Source organism: Hypanus sabinus, chromosome 21, assembly GCF_030144855.1.
Source record: "Hypanus sabinus isolate sHypSab1 chromosome 21, sHypSab1.hap1, whole genome shotgun sequence".
NCBI lineage: Eukaryota > Metazoa > Chordata > Chondrichthyes > Myliobatiformes > Dasyatidae > Hypanus > Hypanus sabinus.
The window spans coordinates 17,016,742-17,039,495 of record NC_082726.1 but is presented as its reverse complement, the minus strand read 5'-3'; the positions used below and the strand labels follow the sequence as shown (position 1 = coordinate 17,039,495).

General features: G+C 42.3%; 1 protein-coding gene across 3 annotated transcripts in view; it reads left to right on the top strand.

The window, feature by feature from the left end:
- The window catches only part of LOC132378825 (zinc finger protein 609-like), a 224,821-nt gene that overhangs the window by 141,840 nt on the left and 60,227 nt on the right, over positions 1-22,754 (top strand). The gene's annotated exons all lie outside the window — the stretch shown is intronic.

The following is a 22,754-nucleotide window of genomic DNA, read 5'->3' as shown; positions in this document are numbered from 1 at the left end:
ACAAACCTTTCATGATTTTGGCCCAGTATAGAGTGCTCTCCTGCTTCAAAACACCCATCATTGCTCCTGAACCTAAAAAGACCAAGGTAACATGTCTGAATGACTGCTGTTCTGTCGCACTCAGCTCAACAATAAGCAAATGCTTTGAGAGGCTGGTCAAAGACTACATCTGCAGCTTGCTACCACCCACACTGGACCCTCTACAATTTGCCTACCGACACAACCGATTGACAGATGGCATGATAGTCACAGCTGTACATACGGTCCTTACACATCTTATGTGAGAATGCTGTTCTTGAACTACAATTCAGCATTCAATGCCATAATTCCCTCCAGGCTTGATCAGGGATCTTGGCCGTCACCCTGCCTTGTGCAGCTGGATCCTGGACTTCCTGTCAGATCACTGGCAGGTGGTAAGAGTGGGCTTCCTCACCTCTGCCCACCTGACCCTCAACACAGGTGACCCTCAGGGCTGTGTCCTAAGCCCCCTCCTTTACTCTGTGTACCCATGACTGTGTCGCCACCCACAATTCCAGTCTGCTAATTCAATTTGCTGACGATACTACATCGATTGGCCTAATCTCAAATATTTTCAAGGCAGCCTACAGAGAAAAAGTCATAATCCTGACACAGTGGTGTCAAGAAAACAACCTCTCCCTCAATGTCACAAAAACAAACGAGCTGGTTATGGACTACAGGAGGAATGGAAACAGACTAACCCCTATTGACATCGATGAATCTGGGGTTGAGAGGGTGAACAGCTTTAAGTTCCTCGGCATATACATTACCAAGGACTTTGTGCGGTCTGTACATACTGGCTGTGTGGTGAAAAAAGCACAACAGCGCCTCTTTCACCTCAGACGGTTGAAGAAGTTTGTTATGGGCCCCTAAATCCCAAGAACTTTCTACACAATTGAGAGCATCCTGACTGGCTGCACCACTGCCTAGTATAGGAAGTGTACTTTCCTCAATTGCAGGGCTCTGCAGAGAGTGGTCCAGATGTAACATAAAGTTTTTTATTCCTCATGTATGTGAAGGATGTAAGAAATTAAGTAAATTCTAATTGATTTTCAGTGAGACTCCCTCACCTTCACCAGCCACCTCTCAAATAGTTTCATTTCCAGGCAGTTGCAGGATATACAGCATCTGCCCTTTTACCTCAACCCATTCCATTGTCCTGGGATTCAGGTAATCTTTCCTTCCAGGTGGAGCAGCATTTTTCTTGCACATCTTCCCATCTACTGTCCTGATCACTCTGGTTTACTTTATGTTGGAGACAGACATTGAGCTTCCTCCTGTCTACCGTTTTAATTTTTCCATCCCATTGACCTTCTCTTACACAGTTATAGCAGGGTCCAACATAAATATGAACAGCATTTCATCTCCCATCTAGACACAGCAGCCTCTGAACTCAATTTTAAAATCGAAAGCTTTACCTAACTCGCTTTGGTTGTAGCAGAATTGGTCAGTATTGTAGTCATCACTTGTTATTTTAAGTTGACATTTCATTCTTCACTAATCTTTTAAGCATTTTCTATAATTTGTAATTTTAAAGTTCCTTCATTTTTGTTTTCTCACCTTAACTGCCAGAAACCAGGTTAATTTATCCGCTGTTTATCACTACGGTAATTTTGGTTCTTCTCCAACAATTAACTGTAATCTCTTTCTCCCAGTTCTGAGGAAAGCTTGTTAACTTGAAATGTTAATTTTATTTACTTTTTCACATGTGCTGCCTGATCTTCTAAGTATTTCCAGCATTTTCTACTTTATTTCAGATTTTCACCATCTGTAGGTGTTTGATTTTCAAAGGTTTCAAATGTACATTTAAAGTCAGAGAAATGTATAAAATATACATCCTGAAATTCTTTTTCTTCACAACCATCCATGGAAACAGAAGAGTGTCCCAAAGAATGATTGACAGTTAAATGTTAGAATCCCAGAACACCCCCAGTTTCCCCTCCCATGCATAAAACAGCAGCAAAGCAACAATCCCCCCCCACCAGCAAAAATGCATTGGCGCTCCCCGCCAGGCACTCAAGAGTGCAGCAAAGCACCAATAAAGAGTCAGACTTGCAGTACCACAAAGACTACACGTTCACCCAGTAATTCGACATACCACAGGCTCTCTCTCTCCCTAATAATGGAAAAACAAGGTGTCTCCGTTTCACAGCAAGAGGGGAGACATAAACAACTCGCTGATTTAAGATGTTAAAAGTCCGTTGCGTTGCCTTTTCCGAGCTCTGTGCCCAAAGAACTCGGACCTCTGGGCACACAGCCAGCAGCCAACTTGCTGCTTTCGATCTTCCCTGTACACCTACGACACACCGATTTCCTGCAGAGGCACCGACCTGGAGTCTGCCTGCCTCCAGAGCCATGAAATCCTGAAGCCCGGAAGGCAAGCTAATCTTCTATGCCATATCCTTAGTATAGCAAATAATGGCCAGTCGTGAGAGCCCGAAAGTGGGTCACAGAACAGAAGTCAGCCTGTAACTCCATGTCAGGGTCTTCAAGAGAACCCTGAAAGGGAAAAATAGAGATACTAAAGATGGAAATAGAGCTGTTTCCGAAGATGCAAGCAAAGGAGTCGTCGTTAGGTGCCATTCTCTCCTAAGTTCCACCTTCATTATATAGTTGCAAGAAAAAGGTGTGAACCCTTTGCATTTATAGGAGAAGCACTGTCGACGTTTCAGGCCGACACCCTTCGTCAGGACTTCGTTTTAGGTCTCAGCCCAAAACGTCGACAGTGCTTCTCCTATAGATGCTGCCTGGCCTGCTGTGTTCCACCAGCATTTTGTGTGTGTTGTTTGAATTTCCAGCATCTGCAGATTTCCTTGTGATAACCCTTTGCATTTACCTGGTTTTCTGCATTAATTACTCATAAACATGGTCTGATAACATCATCTGATCACCATAATAGTCAGACACAATTTGCCTAAACTGATAACACAGAAACAATTGTATTTTTCACGTCTTTATTGAACACATTTTTTAATCATTCACAGTCCAGGCCTGGAAAAGTGTGTGAGCCCTTGTATTTAATAACTGGTAGAACCTCCTTTAGCAGCAGTGATCTCCACCAAATGTTTCCTGTAGCTGCTGATTGCATAACAGTGAGGAGGAATTTTAGACCTTTCCTCCATACAAGACTGTTCCAGTTCATCAATGTTTCTGGGATAGCTGCATGAACAGCCCTCCTCAGATCATGCCACAGCATCTCATTTGGGTTAAGGTCTGGACTCTACATTCCAAGACACAAATTTTCTTCTTTTTAAACCATTCCATTGTTGTTTTACTCCTGTGTTTTGGATCATCATCTTGTTGCATCATCCACCTTCTATTAAGCTTCAGGTGACGCACCATTACCCTGACATTCTCCTGTAAAAAGTCTTGATACAATTTTGAATTAATTGTTCCTTCAACAATTACAAGCTGTCCAGGCCCTGAGACAGCAAAGAAACCCCAAACTATGATGCTCCTGACTCCAAATAGCTTTTGTAGAAGGCATTACCCCAGAGGTTCTTGTACTTTTTTGAACCTAGACTGTGACTGTTTAAATGATGTACTTAGTATTAATGAGAAGAAATACAATTGTCTATGTGTTATTAGCATAGGTAAATTGTGTTTGTCTATTATTTTGACTTCGTTGAAGATCAGACCACATTTTATGAGTAACTAATGCAGAAAGCCAGGTAATTGCAAAGGGTTCACAAACTTTTTCTTGCAACTGTATATCTATTGATTCCATTTTATCCTAATCTTATCCAAACTTCAAAAAGATTAATTGAATCTGGACTAACACTGTCTGTGACTCAGTGTTTTCCAAGAAACACGTTATCACTTCCTTATTAACAGATTTGAGTATTTTAACAGTAGCAGATTGAGGCTAGTGATTACTAGTCCCTTTTTTTAATACCCTTCACACCTTTGTTAATTGTGATGTACATTTTTTCGCTTCTAACTCCACAGCCTATTGCCGAGGCTACATCCACACTACGCTGGATAAACCTGTAACCGAAGCTTTTTCTCTTCGTTTTTACCCTCCGTCCACACTAAAATGGCTTTTTCGTCTCCTGAAACCGGAGCTTTTCAAAAACGCTTTCCAAGGTGGATATTTTTGAAAACGTTGCTCAGGCAGATCAGTGTGGACGGAGTAACCGGAGACTTTTGAAAATGCTATCAGACGGCAGTGCGCTATTTCATTGTTTTCTTGAACGCAACCTAACAATTTCAGGACAGACGGCAAGGAGACTGAAGCCAGAAGAGTTAGAAATGTACTCACCAAATACTTTGACCCATAACTTACTGAATTATTAAGTATACTCACTTTGCCCTGTTTTCTGTCCTTGCTTGTATGAAGGTGTAAAAACCTATTTAGGCAAGTACTTCTCTGACAATAGATGTGTAACAGCCTAATGTAACATTGTATGGAAATACAAGACAACACAGATGCAAACATGTTTTATACATTTAACAAGGTGCTTTATTAATGCAACAGACTTAGTCAGTTTTTCAATGTTCATCGTCAGCCTGGTCAATCTGTCCGTGAACTCCCTGTCGGTTGCCACCATACGCTCCAGTATTTGTTTTTTTTTAGTTTTAAGTTCTCCTGCGCAAGAGCTAACAGCTGTCCGTCGTTTTAAGTTTTTCTAGTCTGTAACTACACAAACGCGCACTTTTATGGCGAGATTCGACACCAAACGTGTCGCTTGTTTTTGGTAGATGTGTCTGCGCATGTGCAGGAGGAGGAGATTCACCGAAATCTCCGTTTCAGTGTGGATAGAGAAATTTTAAAAAACGCATAGCGTGGATGCCTATCGTTTTTATGCGAAACTGGCGTTTTCAAAATCATCCAGTCTAGTGTGGATGTAGCCTGAATCTAGGGAATTTCAGTCAATTACAAGTATCCCTACAAGTAGATCTTTTCGAACTTGAGATAGTTTGATTTCCTTTCAGTTTGATTGAACTCTTGATATTAAACCTTCCTTGGATTCCCACTGTTCCTGTTGTATTATTTGCATCCTCTGCTGTAAAGAAATAAAACCTTTAACTTCACATATTTTTTCTGTTCATAGGCTGTCAGCTTTTCTGATAAAACCAGCGTTCTTTGTCTGTTATTAATTGCCCTTGAGGAGACGGTAGTGAGTTTGGACACAGTAGCCTGAGTTGTGACTGAACTTCCAGAGGGTGTTTGGCTGTTGTTTCTCTGGTGATTTAATGCAATGTTGTGGCATACCATCTCAGAGACCATTTAGGATCAAATCACAGTCTGAAGTCACATAGGCCAGCTCAAACCCCGAGGAGGTTAATTATTGCATTTGATGATAATCACCATTTCCAATACTGTTTCTTTAAATAAATTCATTTAATTAAATTTACCAAGCTGCGGTGAAGGGTTTAAAATTCATGTCTCCGGTACATTGGTCCCTGCTTCAGGATTACTAGTCAAATGTCTTAACCACTAAATTACTGCAGCACTGTTTATAGGTTGCCTTTTATGTTACCCACTAATCTTATGTTCATACCCTTATTTCCTTTCTCAATTCTATCCTATATTTTTTGCATACCTATGCGCCCACTTATTCTCCACATAATTACTCCTGTTTCAGCCATTCTCCCAAGCCAACACACTTGATTTCTATCATTGGCTTTTGTATTTTTTTGAAGTTTGTTCATTCTATTTTCTCTCTTTGAATTTTTGTTCACCTTTGTCACCCCTCCCAATAGCTTTGGAAATGTATTAACCTCTTCTAATTTATAAACATGAGAAAATCTGCAGATGCTGGAAATCCAAAGTGACATGATGGAAGATCTCAGCAGGCCAGGCAGCATCCAAGTAATGATGGTTCAGGCCAAGACCCTCTTCAGGACTGAGAGGGAAAGAAGGTGCCAGAATAAAAATGTGGGGGGGGGGGGGTGGAAGAAGGAGGACTAGCTAGAAGGTGATAGGTGAGGTTAGGTGGGTGGGAAAGGTCAAGGGCTGAAGAAGAAAGAAACTGATAGGGAGAGGAAAGTGGCCCATAGGAGAAAGGGAAGGAGAAAGGGACCCAGGGGGAAGTAATAGGCAGGAGAGGAGAGTTCAGACTGGTGAATACAGGAAGGGGGATGATTTTTTTTATGAGAAAGAGAAATCAATATTCATGCCATCAGTTTGGAGGCTACCCAGAAGGAATATAAGGTGTTGCTCCTCCTCCACCCTAAGGGTGGCCTCATCTTGGCACAAGAGGAGGCCATGGACCGACATGTCAGAACAGGAATTAGAACGCTTGGCTACCAGGAAGTTCTGTTTGTGGCAGATGGAAGGGTTGCTCAACGAAGCAGTCCCCCAACTTACAATGGGTCTTACCAATGTAGAGGAAGCTGCATTGGGCACAATGGACAGCCCTGGTAGGTGAAATGTTGCTGGACTTGGAAGGACTGTTTGGGGTTCTGAATGGAGGTGTATGGGCAGGTGTAACACTTAGGCCACTTGCGAGGATAAGTGTCAGGAGAAAGATTAGTGGGGAGGGACGAAGGGACAAGAGAATCACAGAGGGAGCAATCCTGTGGAAAGCTGGGGCGGGGGGTGGGGGAGGTAAAATATGTTCAGTGCTGGGATCCCTCTGGAGATGGCAGAGGATATGTTGGATTTGGTGGTAGTTAAGGACAAGAGGAACGGTCAATATTAAGGTGGTGGGAAAATGGAGTGAGTATGGATGTATGGAAAGTAAGAAGATGTGGGTGAGGACAACATCAATAATGGATGGAGGGAAACCCCATTCTTTGAGGGAGGAGGACATCTCTGATGTCCTGGAATGGAAAGCTGTGTCCTGGGAATTTAGCCCCAAGTTGGCTACTTTCCCTCTAAACTTTTTTTTTGAATATTTACTTTAAAATATAGAGTTTTGAAATATTTCTTTACATTTTAGATTGTTAATTTATAATAAACTTTTTAACCTATATACCTCTATCCCCCACCAGAAAGGTCTCCAAGCTCTCCGTTTCTTCCTGGATTCCAGACCCAGCCAGTCACCTTCTACCACCACTCTTCTCCACCTCACAGAATTAGTCCTCACCCTTAATAATTTCTCCTTTGGCTCCTCCCACTTCCTCCAAACTAAAGGTGTAGCCATGGGCACCCACATGGGTCCTAGCTATGCCTGCCTTTTTGTCGGCCATCTGTTCTCCTCTTTTCTTGCGTTATATCGACAACTGCATCAGTGCTGCTTCCTGCGCACATGCTGAGCTCGTCGACTTCATTAACTTCGCCTCCAACTTTCACCCCGCCCTCAAATTCACCTGGTCTATTTCCGACACCTCCCTCCCCTTTCTAGATCTTTCTGTTTCTATCTCTGGAGACTCCCTATCCTATCCACCAACGTCTACTACAAACCTACTAACTCCCATAGCTTCCTAGACTATTCCTCCTCCCACCCTGTCTCCTGTAAAAATGTTATCCCTTTCTCTCAATTCCTCCGCCTCCGCTGCATCTGCTCTCAGGATGTGGCCTTTTATTCTAGGACAAAGGAGATGTCTTCCTTTTTTAAAGAAAGGGGCTTCCCTTCGTTCACATTCAACTCTGCCCTCCATTGCGTCTCCCGTATTTCACGCACCTCTGCCCTCACCCCATCCCCCGCCGGCCCACCAGGGATAGAGTCCCCCTGGTCCTCACCTATCACCCTACCAGCCTACAGATCCAATGCATAATCCTCCGTAACTTCTGCCACCTCCTATGTGATCCCACCACCAACCACATCTTCCCCTCCCCCCCACTCTCGGCTTTCCGCAGGGGTTGCACCCTATGCGACTCCCTTGTCCATTCATCCCCCCCATCCCTCCCCACGGACCTCCCTCCGGGCACTCATCCCTGCAAACTGAAGAAGTGCTACACTTGCCCCCACACTTCTTCCCTCACCACCATCCCAGGCCCCAGACAGTCCTTTCAGGTGAGGCACCACTTCACCTGCGAGTCAACTGGGGTGATATACTGTATCCGGTAGCCATTTATACATTGGGGAGAGCCACCACAGACTGGGAGACCGTTTTGCCGAACACCAGCGCTCGGTCCTCCAGCAGTGGCGTGATCTCCCTGTGGTCACACAGTTCAATTCCACAGACCACTCCCACTCCGACATGTTTGTCCATGGCCTCCTCTATCGTCAAGATGAGGCTACACGCAGGTCGATAGAGCAATACCTTATCTCCTGCCTAGGTAGCCTCCTTCCTGCCGGCATGAACATCCAACTCACTGACCTCCATTGATACCCTTGCCCCCCACCCTTATCCCCATCCCTATCTATTATTTTAGTCTGGTTCTCTTCCCCCCCCCCCCCCCCACTGTAATCTCTCCCCCCAGCCCTACCTTTCTTTCTCTTTTATTTCCCATAAATCTCCACCTTCCCCCTAGCCCATTTCCCTCCAGCCTATCACTTCCCAGCTCTCTATCCCTCCCTCCACTTCTTATCCCCCCCTCGACCATCCCATGTTACTTCACTCCTGATGAAGGATTTCGGCCTGAAACGTCGTTATTACCTCCTCCCATAGATGCGGTCTGGCCTGCTGAGTTCTGCCAGCATTTCGTGTTTTTTTAACCTACTTTAGCACACTTTGAATATGTTTGGACAGGTTCTTGGATAGGAAGGGGTTTGAGGATTATGGGCCAAATACAGGCAATTGGGACTAATTCATGAAGGCATTGTGGTCAGTATGGATGAGTTAGACCAAAGGACTGGTTTCCATGGTGTGTGAGTCTGATGAATGGATTTATTTAAGTTTGATTCTAGATTTATACTTGAATAAATCATTCTGTGTACTCTATCATTCCATCGTATTCTGACTACTTCTACCCAGAGAGTGCCTCTTGGCAGAGATATTGGAGTTACTTTACAGAAAGGGTTCTGAAATAATAATCTGTCCTGTGGTGAATTTCATAAATTAAATCATAGAAAAAACTTTTACCTATGCACTTGATGAACTAGAATATCTACTTAATTGAATAGAAGTAAACCCTGCTTTTGATTATTGCTTTAACTTTATTTTAAGTTCCTCCAGATACACATGCCGTTCTCAATCACCAGGACAATGATTCTTGTGTTCCTTTCTGTCTCCTGCTTGTTGTCACTCTTGTATTCACTCCATCTTGTCCCTATTGTCATTCAAGGCATTTAGCTGTGGTAATTATATGACAACCAACTGCAAATTCCGAAAACCCGGAAGTGCTCTTCCAGCACTTGTTGTTCGAGCATGTACAGACTTTTTTTTCTTGTCATTATTCCCTAAACAATGCAGTATAAGAACTATTTTACATAGCATTGACATTGTATTAGGTATTATAAGTAATCTAGAGATGATTTAAAGTATACGGGAGGATGTGCGTAGGTTATCGTGGATCAGGATCGAAAAAAATCAGAAGTTCTCTTACTATACTAGGTAAGTTGGAACAGGTACATCGGGTATTATATAGTATCAGTTAGTCAAACGTTTGTCTTAGTATATAGTATATAATTTACCTTTCTATGCATATAAAATACTTAACAGCGTATGTTTCAGCGCCAGGCTCGGGAACAGAAGTTCCCGAGTTTGATTCAGTGACAGACTGCTCCCAAGTGCACTCTGCACTGTGTCAGGTTGATGTGGAGGATCAAAAACCTAAAACCCCAAAACCCAATAATTAAATCACTGCGTTGCTTAGTAATAATTGTTGTTTTCATCTGGGCAGAGCCTTTCTCACTTTATCCTTTAAAATTGTTCCGATCGTTGACTGACGTAGCCTAACGTTTTTCCAATGGCTGATAGCATTTCACCTCTTTCCGATCGCTTTGTTATTTCCACTTTATTTTCAATCGTGATTGTGAATATTTTTGTGAACAGAAACACTGCAGATTCAGAGCTCTGACACCAGGTCCTAATGTCCACCGCACTGAGACAAGTTAAATAAGGTCTGGGGTTCTGCTGGGTCCTAAGGTTCATCTCATTGAGACAGGTTGAATAAGGGACTTGAGCATTTGTGAATTTTGGTATCCGTGAGGGGTCCTGGAACCAATCCCGCGCGAATAAGGAGGGCCAACTGTAGGTAAATTCCAATGTGCTTCATATTGTTAAAAATTGAGAGCGATATTAGGATGGAATGATTGAATGTTATTGAAAAATATGGTTAAAGAGGCTATAAAGAGATGGAGCAGCTTGTGAAGGCTGTTGGAAAATGACAAATAATTTGAGTTATTTGTGTGAAACAAAAGCACTTTATAACAATCTGAGAGCTACCCTTGGGATAATCTAACAAGCTGATTTAAGTTTTAAGGTCTGTTGCTATCTTCTTGTCAACAAAGTTCCACTGTGGATGTGTTGTCTGAGCCCCATATGGCACATGACATCCTGTCTTTTGGCATAAGGGCAGGAAATGTTGGCATGGAGTGTTCTTTGTGAGGTACAGAATGTACTGCCCTAGGAGTGCCTGTATGCTTCAGTAACTAAATACTGGCCTTGGCCTGACTGATGTAAACCCAGGTGACGGTTAACAATGGAGCAAGGAAACAGGAATACTGTACTGCTCTTGAATTACTTCTGGGTTTCTGTTGTTTGACTCTGAATTCCCAAGTCTTGTAAAGTGATCAGCAAAAATGATTTCTGACTTAGACAAACTCAAATTCTGGGAACTGTTTACATTCCTTTGAATTTTTCTCCAGGAATACTGAATGTTTTAACTGGAATTGCCACTTGTGTATAGAACAAGTCTGCCTGATCTGTTCAGCTTGCACTCTGAATTTAAATCAGTTCATCTGTTCCTATTTTTGATTTTTAAATCTTTCTCTTTATTGTTTTTTGTTTTGCTCAGATTATAGGGTTGAATGGAGACTGGAAGTGTACTTAAGATGAATTGCAGAAGGAGGGGTGTGAGTGATATTTCAAACTGTACTGACCTGGATTAATGTAGACATAGGCGTAATGGGCCTGTTTTCAGACAGTGTTGGTGTTCTGTATGGTTTACCGTGAGCATTCTAATATTTGGCAGTGAGCCCTGCACTGAACCTCAAATAGCAAACCTCCATTTTCCTGCTACTCCCAGGTGGGGTTCTGCAACAATCTGACAGCCTCCTAGTCAGTTTCCAGCTCTTAACTCCAGCTATTTCACTCTTTTACATTCTCAAACAGACATTGTAGGAGTTAAACTGATTTTTTTTCTTTGGATTATTTGATTTGTATTTTATTTATGTACAGAAATCTCAGCAGCGCACTTGTATATCTTTCTTGTGACGGGTACTTGTCGAATAAGCACTAAGTGTAGGAGGCAGTTTCAGAATAAGGCAGTGGTTTTGTTGACTTTTTGCAGCTAAACCTGTGACTGGATCATTTTCCCACAAAAATCAATCTCTTTCCAATTTTGAAACTTGTACAGACCCACACCAGGCAAAAGTTTATTATGAGTTGGTGATGAATCTTGTTGGGTATTCGCTCCTCCGAAGCCCTTGGGTCTCTATTACATCAGGAGTGTTACAGAAATCTGTGTGGTTGTGAATAATGTACTGGGTTTCAGGGAATAGTGCTGAGTCCCTGCTGCAACCATTTTAAATTACAGTAAATCAAGGAAGTAGTGGGTGCTGGAAATCTAAAATAAAGTAAAATCAGAAAATACTGAACAGAGAAGGTCACATCTGCAGAGAGACAAGTGAAGTTAATGTTCCAAGTCGAAATCTTAACTCAATTTGAAGACTGTTTTAGTGCATATCAAAACCATCAAGGACTTTTCTACTTGAAATGCTACACTTTCTCTTTCTGCAGATACTGCCTGACCTACTGGATATTTGCAGCAATTTTTTTGTAAATTATAGAAAAACTTTGAACAAAGAACAGTATAGCAGAAGAACAGTCCCCTTGGTTCTTGTTGTCTATGCTGACCATGATGCCAAATGAAACTAATCTCATCAGCTCGTGCTTGACTCTGACCACTGCTTAATCCCATATGGTCTGATTATAGTTGCAACTTAACTGAAATCTTTCTACCAGTTTGTTAGCAACTCCTGTAGTGATGATTGCAGGAAATTTCAGCTGCTGCTGTCTCCTAGAATTTCCCCTGCTATTTCTCTTATCTTGAGGGCAGAAACTGTCAAACCACTGACCTATAATCGTTGCTGAAATCAGTAAACTGGATTTAGTCATTTTTGGGAACTGGTTCATCACTGAAGAGGTGTGTGAAGTACATGTATAGACTCTGAATTTCTGAAGCTTTTGCTAGTGTGTACTATCCTTGGCTGGTCATCAGTTCCATTGAGAACAATGATTGCTTGCAGTGTTTACTAATATTTCAAGTGCTTTGAGGAATTCTGGTTGATTGACCCACTTTATGTTCACCCCCAGTGAACAAACAGGGAAATGCTGCTGCAGGGAGAATCTTTTTCAGCACTCTGTCCTCGTCCTTCAATCTTTTCCCTTGATCCTACTCCCCCCCCCCCAACCCCAGATCCACCTCCATCTTCCTTTATCTCCCCCATCCCTCCTCCCATGCACCATTGTTCCTTTCCTCCTATGTACCCTCGCCTGTCCCCTCCCTTGATACCCTGTCCCCTTGGTCAACAACTATAATCTCTCTACTCTTTCTGATTCCTTTACTCAGGCCCAACCAGCCCCATCTTTCTGGTCACCAACACCCGTACCCAAACTTCCCATTCACTATTCCCACCTCCTAATCTACCCGCTCTTCCACCCAACCCTTTACTGATCCCAATGCCCCTGTACTATCCTGAGTCTCAGAAGCCTGTCTGCTAACAATATGGAAAAGCTTTGGTCGCGCACCTTTGAAAAGTTAATAAATGCCTCGGTAAGGAAGGTGACTGTGTAATCTTTACAAATGAGATTCTTGTCTATTACCCCATGACTTTAGTTCTTGGACATTGGATAAACATCTGAAGTAAACTAAGGACACTGTCATTGAGGACATGACAGCAATAACCAGTCCATCTAGCACTTCATAGAGTAGTCTCGGGAGCTATAAGCTCACCATTTGCTAAGTGGTGGAAATCAGGTTGAAGCAAAACTAAATTTTATTATTGGAATTATGAGGCCTCATCAGGATGTCCTCATTGGCAAGCTTTATGTTGCTGTGATTGGATTGCACATGATGTTAATGTGTTGAAATTAATTTCAAAATTCTTAACTGTTTAGGAAAAGCACACCTTTGTTACTAACACAGGAGATTCTGCAGATACTGTACTGAAAACCTTAAACATCACACACAAACTGAAGAAGGAGGGACCTAATAGAGGAGATGCCTTCTTCCTTTTCAGTTCTGGTGAAAGGTGTCAGTCTGAAGCATTGACTGTGTGTTCTCTCCATAGATGCTGCCTGATCTGCTGAGTTGTTCCAGCATTTTGTATGTGTTGCTCACCTCCTGTTATTAGAATTCAAGGACGTTGACAGTTATCACACAGTTAAGTTCCAAATGTAATCCCAAACATCTGGCAGCTGCATCTGGAATTCAATTTGAGTTGAAATTCTGAATTAATTTCCTCTCCATACTTTTTGATGGCCTCAATGTGCAGCTCTTTGAAAATTCTCACTGAGGAAATGCTTTTCCAACATATGGCAATGTCACTCGGTGAATATTAGCAAGCAATGTCTTCAAATATTGTTTTCTTTTGCTGTTCTCTTTTGCCTTATGTATCAAGTATGTGAGTTTTCCCATTCATAGCCTCAAAGGAACAGAGAATTAATCTCGTAATTATACGAATGTTTTGGTAATTTATTTAATTGACTTTTTGTGCGTGTGTTTTTACACACTGAACAGTTCAAGAGTGAGGAGCACAGAGGTTAGTGGGAAACTATTGACAGAGGTTAAATTCTAATGTGTTTGCTTTTGGGGAAAAACTAAATTATCTGTTGCAACTAAAGTTGGTTGCAATTATTTTTTTCTTGAGTCAGCAGCATAGTTTTGGCTGTTGCAAAATAGCAAATTTAAACTGAACAATGAGATTTATTGTCACCATTAGTAAAGTTGAATGGAAGCAAAGTTTTCCTTGAGATTTTGGCCAGGATGTATCTGTCACCACAGGATTTATGGATTTATGTCATTAAAATCCTCAGGGCAATCTCCCTCTCGAATCACATCTTACGACCATTCTTTGGTGTCAGGCCCTAGAACTGAAAATAAGTTTTAAAATGTTTTTCCTCCCCCAAACTCTACCCTCATCACCCCCCAAAAAGCTTTTAAATACAACAGATACATAGAAGAGTGAGATGCTGTCAAAAATATGGAATATATTGTTCAGTAAAAATCTTAGACACCATGGCTGGTGTTATAGACTTTTGAACCATGTTGTTCAGATATTGCCATTACTGTTGCTTTAAGTTGGATATTGTTTGTGTGGGATCCCAAATGTGGAGCTGATAACGAGCTTGGGCTGGGAAAGTTAACGTGACTGACTCAGGGCTTATTGAAGTGTATGGATGATAACAGACAGACAGACATATTTTATGGATCCCGAGGGAAATTGGGCTTCGTTACGGCCGCACCAACAAGAATAGTGAAGAAATATAACAATATAAAACCATAAATAATTAAATGATAAGTTAATCATGCCAAGTGGAAATAAGTCCAGGGCCAGCTTATTGGCACAGGGTGTCTGACACTCCGAGGGAGGAGTTGTAAAATTTGATGGCCACAGATAGGAATGACTTCATATGCCGCTCAGTGTTACATCTCGGTGGAATGAGTCTCTGGCTGAATGTACTCCTGTGCCTAACCAGTACATTATGGAGTGGATGGGAGTCATTGTCCAAGATGGCATGCAACTTGGACAGCATCCTCTTTTCAGACACCACCGTTAGAGAGTCCAGTTCCACCCACAACATCACTGGCCTTACGAATAAGTTTGTTGATTCTGTTGGTGTCTGCTATCCTCAGCCTGCTGCCCCAACACACAACAGCAATCATGATAGCACCGGCCATCACAGCCTCGTAGAACATCCTCAGCGTCGTCCGGCAGATGTTAAAGGACCTCAGTCTCCTCAGTTTCTTAATTCTAAAGAGATGAAGAGACATGGGAAAGTTAGGAACATAATATTGAAGAAGATCAGACATGGTGAGTTGAATGGTGGAGCAGGCTTAAAAAAAAGGCTGAATGGCTTACTACTATTTTGTGTTTCTTTGAAGGAATTCTGGAGAACCTATAGACAGAAAATGATATAAAAATGGAAGTCATATTGCTGAGGAACGTCTGAGGTGTTGGATAGGTTTGGGAAGCTCACAGCTAAGTAATGGAGAATGACCAGGGATAGGAAGCAGTTTGGTATTTGAAGGATTTTCAAATACAGTAGGCACATGAGTATGGAAAGGAATGGAGAAATATGGATGATACACAGGAGGACATTTAGTAGAAATTGGCATCAAGAATGGCACAATGTCTGGGCTGAATGGTCTATTCAGTTTTTGCTATTTGATGTTTAAGAAAATAAGCATAGGTTAATGGGTATGAGAGGAGAAACAGGTATGGACATATTGAGCCCAATGATCTGTTTTCTATGCTGTAAAACTTATGCAATTACTTAAAGCTTTATGCAATAAATGTTCAAAAAAAGCTAATAACAGCACCAGTGGCAAATCCTTTGACTATAATTTGTTGAGGAAACGCTTACAGTTAGCCGATGGACCCTTTGGGACTGTAATGTTTGCATGCACATACACAGGTATGTGGAAGTTGTTCTGGGTTCCATCAAGTGACATCAACAGGAACAGGAAGATTTGCTGAGATTTCCCCACTAACACCCTCTCCGCACAACAGTGTGACTCACCGTGTGTGTGGCTAAAAGTAGTGGTGCTCAGCTTGTGACAAATGCATCTGTAGTGAAGGCACCTGACTGCAGAGGCAGAGAAAGCTGGCAAGAACATGCTCATGCCAGCTGTGCTTACGCATCTCGTAAGATCTGGGACAAGTTCTAAAATAGAAGTTATTGAGTCAACAAGAGAGAAAGCATGGAAGTTTGCAGCGACAAATGTCCATTTACACTAATCCAATCTCAATCCCTTTATCTTATTATTTATTTTCCTCACATCCCCATCAATACATTCCCCTCTCCCACCTCCAATATCTTTTGCTCACCTTCTCACACACGCACGCACACACACACACACACACGACATTAACAGTGGACAATTAATCTATCAATGTTTGTGATATTTACAGGGGGAATGGGCAAACTCCCCAAACCTAGCTCTCTGGCACTGAGAGGCAGCAGTTCTCTCAGCTGTGCCACCCAAGTCAGTCAATCAATTGTCTAACACAATTATACTTACAATCTGCTGGAAGCCTCAGCATAGAGTTATAAAGCAAAGAAACAGGGCCTTCAGCCCACTTGATCCATGATAACCATCAAGAATCCATCTATAGCAGTGCTGAAAACCTTTTTTATGCCTTAGACTCCTACCATTAACCAAGGGGTCTGTAAACCCTAGGTTACGAACCCCGTATCTATAGTAATCCTATTTACCTGGACAATGCCCATGCCCTTTTATGCCTTGGCAGCTCAGGTGCTTGTCCAGATCTATATTGTGGGGATACTTTACTCCACCCATACAAGCAGTGCGGTCCAGATTCCAACCTTCCTCTGGGTGACAAAATTCTTCTGCAGATTCTCTCTGAATCTCTTGCCCTCATCCTGAGGTTATGTATCTCTAGTTGTAGGTGCTCTCCTGGGAAATTTCTTACCACATTCATGCCCCGAATAATTTTGTATACCTCTGAGTACCCCGCTCAGCCTCCTGCAGTTGTGAGAAAGACAAATCTGGCCCCTCTTCTATTTCCTTGTAAGTGCATTGCTCCAACCCGGGCAACATCCTGATGAAACTCAAACAAGAGAAAACCTGCAGATGCTGGAAATCCAAGCAACACACACAAAATGCTGGACGAACTGGCCTGCTGAGTTCCTCCTGCATTTTGTGTGTCCTGATGTTTTTGCTTTATACTCAGTCCAGGGCAATGGTGTGCCCATATAGCATGGCCCCCAAAACTGGCAGTGACAAGCCAATGTTTTGTTTACCAGCTGTTGTATATTGTGTCCTGTTTAATGAAGGCGATTATCCCATTGGTCTTTTCCCACATCATATCTACCTGCACTGCTAGCTTCGTGGATCTTTGCACTTGTACACCAAGGTTTCTCTGTTCTTTTCTACTTAGATTCCATCTGCCATTGCTCTGCCTTCTTACTGGCCTGTAGTCTGTGGATATCTTCACTAACAACATGCTGTTCAATAGATAGGAAAAACCCACCAGAGGCTGTAGTGCAAGGTGTACATTGAGCAGTGGAATTACAGTCAGTGCTGTGACTGATTCTCAGTGTACATTCCTGGTAGAGTGACACTGCACTGTTGTTCCTGCAGGAAGGTTCAGACTGATAATCCATGCCACTTGAACAAGCCACTTGTAGGGAAAGTACATAACCAAATACTCGAGGGTGGTCACTTATTGCACGATGCAAATTCTTAAAAGTTAATTTGCCGCCTAGATTGTGTTCATATTGCTGCTGGACAACAAACTGGTAACTGTTTTATTTAAATACAGTCTCATCATAAAATTGAAAGCATAATTTGCATCTTATAATTTTCAAGGACCTTGTTAACAGTTGATACCTAATAACAGTCTGAGTTCTTGATCCCACTGGCTTGTCTCATGGAATTTAATATGTCTGCTTTTTTAACAATTAAACAATCAGGAGTATACCAGGAAAGATTATATTAATTATTTCCGTTTTTAAACTACTTTCAGTTTTCTCCGTTTCCGCTTGTATTAAGGCACTTGCATCTAAATTTATTCTTTATAAATTCTCATCTAACTCTTTCATTTGTGCTAGGATTAACTTCCTGTTTTTGGAAATTTGCATTTACAAATTTGAACAGTTAACTTGCTCTTTTATTTCTACTGTCAGAACTTGTATCTCTGTGCTGTGAACATGTGTAGAGGTACAGTGTCTAATTTTCATGAAACAAAAGGTTATAAGTTAAAGTGAATCAAGTTTCAGATGTTCTGATCAGTACTTCTGAGGCTGAATTGAAATTGATGCTCTGAAAGAAGATATTGCATGAAAGAGTGCTTGAGCTACTAACCTTCCCCAATCCTGATGCCCGCCATTAATTTAAAACACAGAATGTTACAGCACACATGATGTTGTGATAATCTTTTAATCTACTCTAGGATGAATCTAACCCTTCCATATAGCCCTCCATTTTTCTATCATCTATGTGCCTATCTACAAGACTCTTAAATGTTCCTAATGTCTCTGCCTCTACCACCACCCCTAGCAGTACATTTCATGCACCCACCACTCTCTGTAAAATAAAAAGGTTTGCTTTGCCATCTCCCCCACACTTTTTTCCAAACACCTTAAAATTATGCAAGCGAATATTAGCCATTGAAGAAGTCTTTGGCTGTCCATTTGATGTGACCTCTGTCAAGTCACCTCTCATTCTCCTTTATTCCAAAGAGAAAAGCTCTAGCTGGCTCAGCCTGTCCTCATAAGACACGCTCTCGACTCCAGGCAGCATCCTGGTAAGCCTTTCTAAAGCTTCCTATAATGAGGCAACCAGAACTGAATGCAGTACTCCCAAGTGTGATCTAATCAGGGTATTATAGAGCTGCAACAATACTTCACAGCTCTTGAACTCAGCCCCCAAGCACCATATGCCTTCTTAACAACCCTTTCAACTTGCATGGCAACTTTGAAGGATCGCAGATTCCAAGGTTCCTTCCTTCCTCCACACTGCTAAGAATCCTGTCATTAATCCTGTATCCTGCCTTCAAATTTGACTTCCAAAGTGGACCACTTCACACTTCTCTAGGTTGAACTCCATCTCCATCAAAATAATTTGATTAACTTTTTTTGGCAGTTCACTCTGACCGTCATCACCAACATCTGTATGAATTTCTAATTCAGGTTGTGAACTGTCTTGTATATTGTACAGACTGTCTCTCCACAAGACTTGAGCTACTGTGACACCGTAGTTTCCTTTGGGAATCAATGAAGTATCTATCTATAGTCTGATATTCAATCACCAGATTGGTGTAGGATTCCCAGTGGCAAATTTCACCTGTATTTTGTTAGCATGTTAGAGATTACAGGGGAGAGCAGAAGAGACATCTGATGGGCTAGGTGTGGCTTGGTTGGCCATAGGTTGTGAATTGCTGAAATAGGGCCAAATATCACCATCCCCATTCCAATGCTCTTTTCCCACAGCTCCACAAGTTATTCTCACTCCAGCATTTATCCAGTTTGAAAGGACTGACTGACTTTATTACCACCATCCACTGAATTCCAGATCATAATTATAACTTCCCTCCCTCACACCACCCCCATTTTCCTTATATCTTTTGTCTAGTCTTTTAAATCTGAGCCTTCATCAGCGGAATCAGAGTTGTCTGACCATGCTGAGAATTTGCAGCATTTTCCTGTTTTATACAGTGTGGACACTGAGCTTGACTAACAGGAATTATCCAGTCATCTCCTCTTTGCCCCACTACATCCTGGCATTATCACTGTATGCAATTTTTTGTTCGTACGTTATATGTCCCAGATCACTTTGAAAAACTGCTCTCACAGAACCTATCAAAGTGCCCCACAGTTACAGCATGGTACTTGCCTTTCCCCATATTATAACAGTAGCTCTATTTCTACAGTGCTTCATTGACTCTGACATGCCTTGGGATATCCTCAAGTCCTGAAGAGCATGTCATTAAAGCAAATGTTTTTCGCCTCCTTGTGTGCTGTCTGACAGCTGTTGGATGCTGTCCCTTTATAACATTAACCTTTAAGTGAACTATCTCACTGCTGTTTGTTGAATCTCTGAATTGCAAGCATGTTTAAATCGAGCAACGTCATCCACCTGGAATCTGCATTGGAACAAAACTGCAGCTTTAGTGAGATGGCAGTCAGGTGTGCATACTTAGTTTCATAAAGCAGACCCTCGGTGGAACCAGCAGGGGCTACGGTGCCCCCCTTTGCCCTCTCCACGAAATGGAAGACTGCCCATTATTGGTATGTGTCTCCAATGCGACTGGCTTACTGTCAGCTGCTTCGTGCTGACAGGGATATGGGGCCAGAGCTTTAACTGTGCTGTAAATCTCTCTGATGCCACGAGCTGCAAGTTGAAGGCCTGCCGAGGGACCATTTTACTTGTCTGTTAGAAACCTTGAACAGTCTCACCCTGGGCAGGCTGCGCTGTGCTATGCTAAACTGCTTCTGATGGTGTTATTGCAAAGGCTTGCCACCTCTGCGAGAGGAATGAGTTCATTCCTAGCATCCATCGTAATGAAACATTTATGAGGACGTAGGGCAATTGTGGTGGGGCCATGCTGTGCAAACACAGCCTGCCAGAGCAGAGTTTTGTTAGAGCTAAGCAGATTGTGGCTGGGTTCCCATCTTTGCACAGGCATGGCTTTGTGTGGAAGGAGTCCGACTACACCCTCACATTCCACCCTTTATTCTTCTCATTCGTTCAGACATGAATCTGATTACTGGAATTGCTGGGTAGCTTCGCCTGTGTCAGGTCGTTTCAGCTGCAGAAACTCCCTACCTTCCGTGGGAGAGTGGAACAAAGGAAGGTGTTAGTCTGGAATTTTGGGAATGTCATTCCGCTTGATTTATCTGCTTACAGTTCTCACTGGCTATTTACATTTTTTCCTTGAACTGCACAATGCTATGATTTATAGCCGAGATGCATTCTTCCCTTCCCCTTGTGTCTTTAATCTTTGTGCTTCATTTTCTCCTCTTCCTGAGGTCCCTGAGGTGCTCCTACCCCTTGACCAAGCGACTAAACAGCTAAAAGCTCAGCTGTTGACCCTTTTAAGAGATTGACACTGAGACCTTTTAAATCTTTTTCTTGGACATGCTATGAAAGAGTGCCCCTCTCACCTCTGTCACTCTATCAGGCACTGTGACTCCAGTGGCTGCCAATCGAGACCAGTTCTCGGCTATACATCTTGGCAAATTTCTTGATCAAGGGAGTTAAAACCAATTTGCAGTGCTTATAAAAAGTATTCACCCCCCCCAGAAGTTTTCATTTTTTATTGTTTTATATCTTTGAATCACAGTGGATTTAATTGGCTTTTTTGACAGTGATCAACAGAATTATTTCTTTGTGTCTTAAGTGAGAACAGATTTCTACAGCGTGATCTAAATTAATTACAAATATAAAATACAAAATAATTGGTTGCTTAAGTATTCACCCCTGCCCTTATAATATGACATACCAAATCATCACTGGTACAGCCAATTAATTTTAGAAGTCACAGAATTAAATGGAGATCTGTTTTTGGAAACCTGTGTGCAGTCAAGGTGTTACAATTGATTGTTGTAAAAATACACCTGTATCTGGAAGGTCCAGCTGTTGGTGAGTCAGTGTCCTGGCAAAAACTACACCATGAAGACAAAAGACTCCAAGCAGCTCCACAAAAAGGTTATTGAAAAGCACAAGTCAGGAGATAGATACAAGAAAATTTCCAAGTCACTGGATATCCTCAAAAAATGGAAAGAATATGCCTAAAGCAGGACATTCTCAAAAGCAGAGAAACTGTGCAAGAAGGGGTCTAATTGAGAAGGGTCACCAAGAGATCTGTGACAACTCTGAAGGAGTTACAAGTTTCAGTGACTGAATGTCATGTCAATCAAGTCACTTTTATTGTCATTTCAACCATAACTGCTGGTACAGTACATAGTAAAAATGAGACAACGTTTCTCAGGACCATGGTGTTACATAACACAGTACAAAAACTAGACTGAACTACGTTTAAAGAAAACACAAAGAAAGCTACACTAGACTACAGACCTACCCAGGACTGCATAAAGTGCACAAAAACAGTGCAGGCATTACAGTAAGTAATAAACAGGACAATAGGGCAAGGTGTCAGTCCAGGCTCTGGGTATTGAGGAGTCTGATAGCTTGGGGGAAGAAACTGTTACATAGTCTGGTCGTGAGAGCCCAAATGCTTGGGAGCATTTTCCCAGGCAGCAGAAGGGAGAAAAGATTGTATGAGGGGTGCGCGGGTCCTTCATAATGCTGTTTCCTTTGCGGATGCAGCGTGTAGTGTAAATTTCTGTAATAATGGGAAGAGAGACCCCGATGATCTTCTCAGCTGACCTCACTATCCACTGCAGGGTCTTGCAATCAGAGATGGTGCAATTTCCGAACCAGGCAGTGATGCAGCTGCTCAGGATGCTCTCAATACAACCCCTGTAGAATGTGATGAGGATGGGGAGTGGGAGATGGATTTTCCTCAGCCTTCGCAAAAAGTAGAGACGCTGCTGGGCTTTCTTTGCTATGGAGCTGGTGTTGAGGGACCAGGTGAGATTCTCCGTCAGGTGAACACCAAGAAATTTGGTGCTCTTTATGACCTCTACCAAGGAGCTGTCAATGTTCAGCAGGGAGCGGTCGCCCTGTGCCCTCCTGAAGTCAACAACCATATCTTTTGTTTTGTTCATGTTAAGAGACAGGTGTTGGCTCTGCACTAGTCCGTTAGCCGCTGCACCTCCTCTCTGTAAGCTGACTCGTTGTTCTTGCTGATGAGACCCACCACCGTTGTGTCATCGGTGAGCTTGATGATATGGTTCGAATGTGAGAGACTGCGCAAACAACAACTGTTGCCTGGGTGTTTCAGAGGTCGCAGCTTTATTCAAGAGTGGCAAAGAGAAGGCCACTGTTGAAAAAACTGACATGAAATCTCAGTTAGTTTGCCAGAAGGCATGTGGGAGACTCTGAAATCAGCCAGAAGAAGGTTTTATGGATTGATGAAACCAAAATT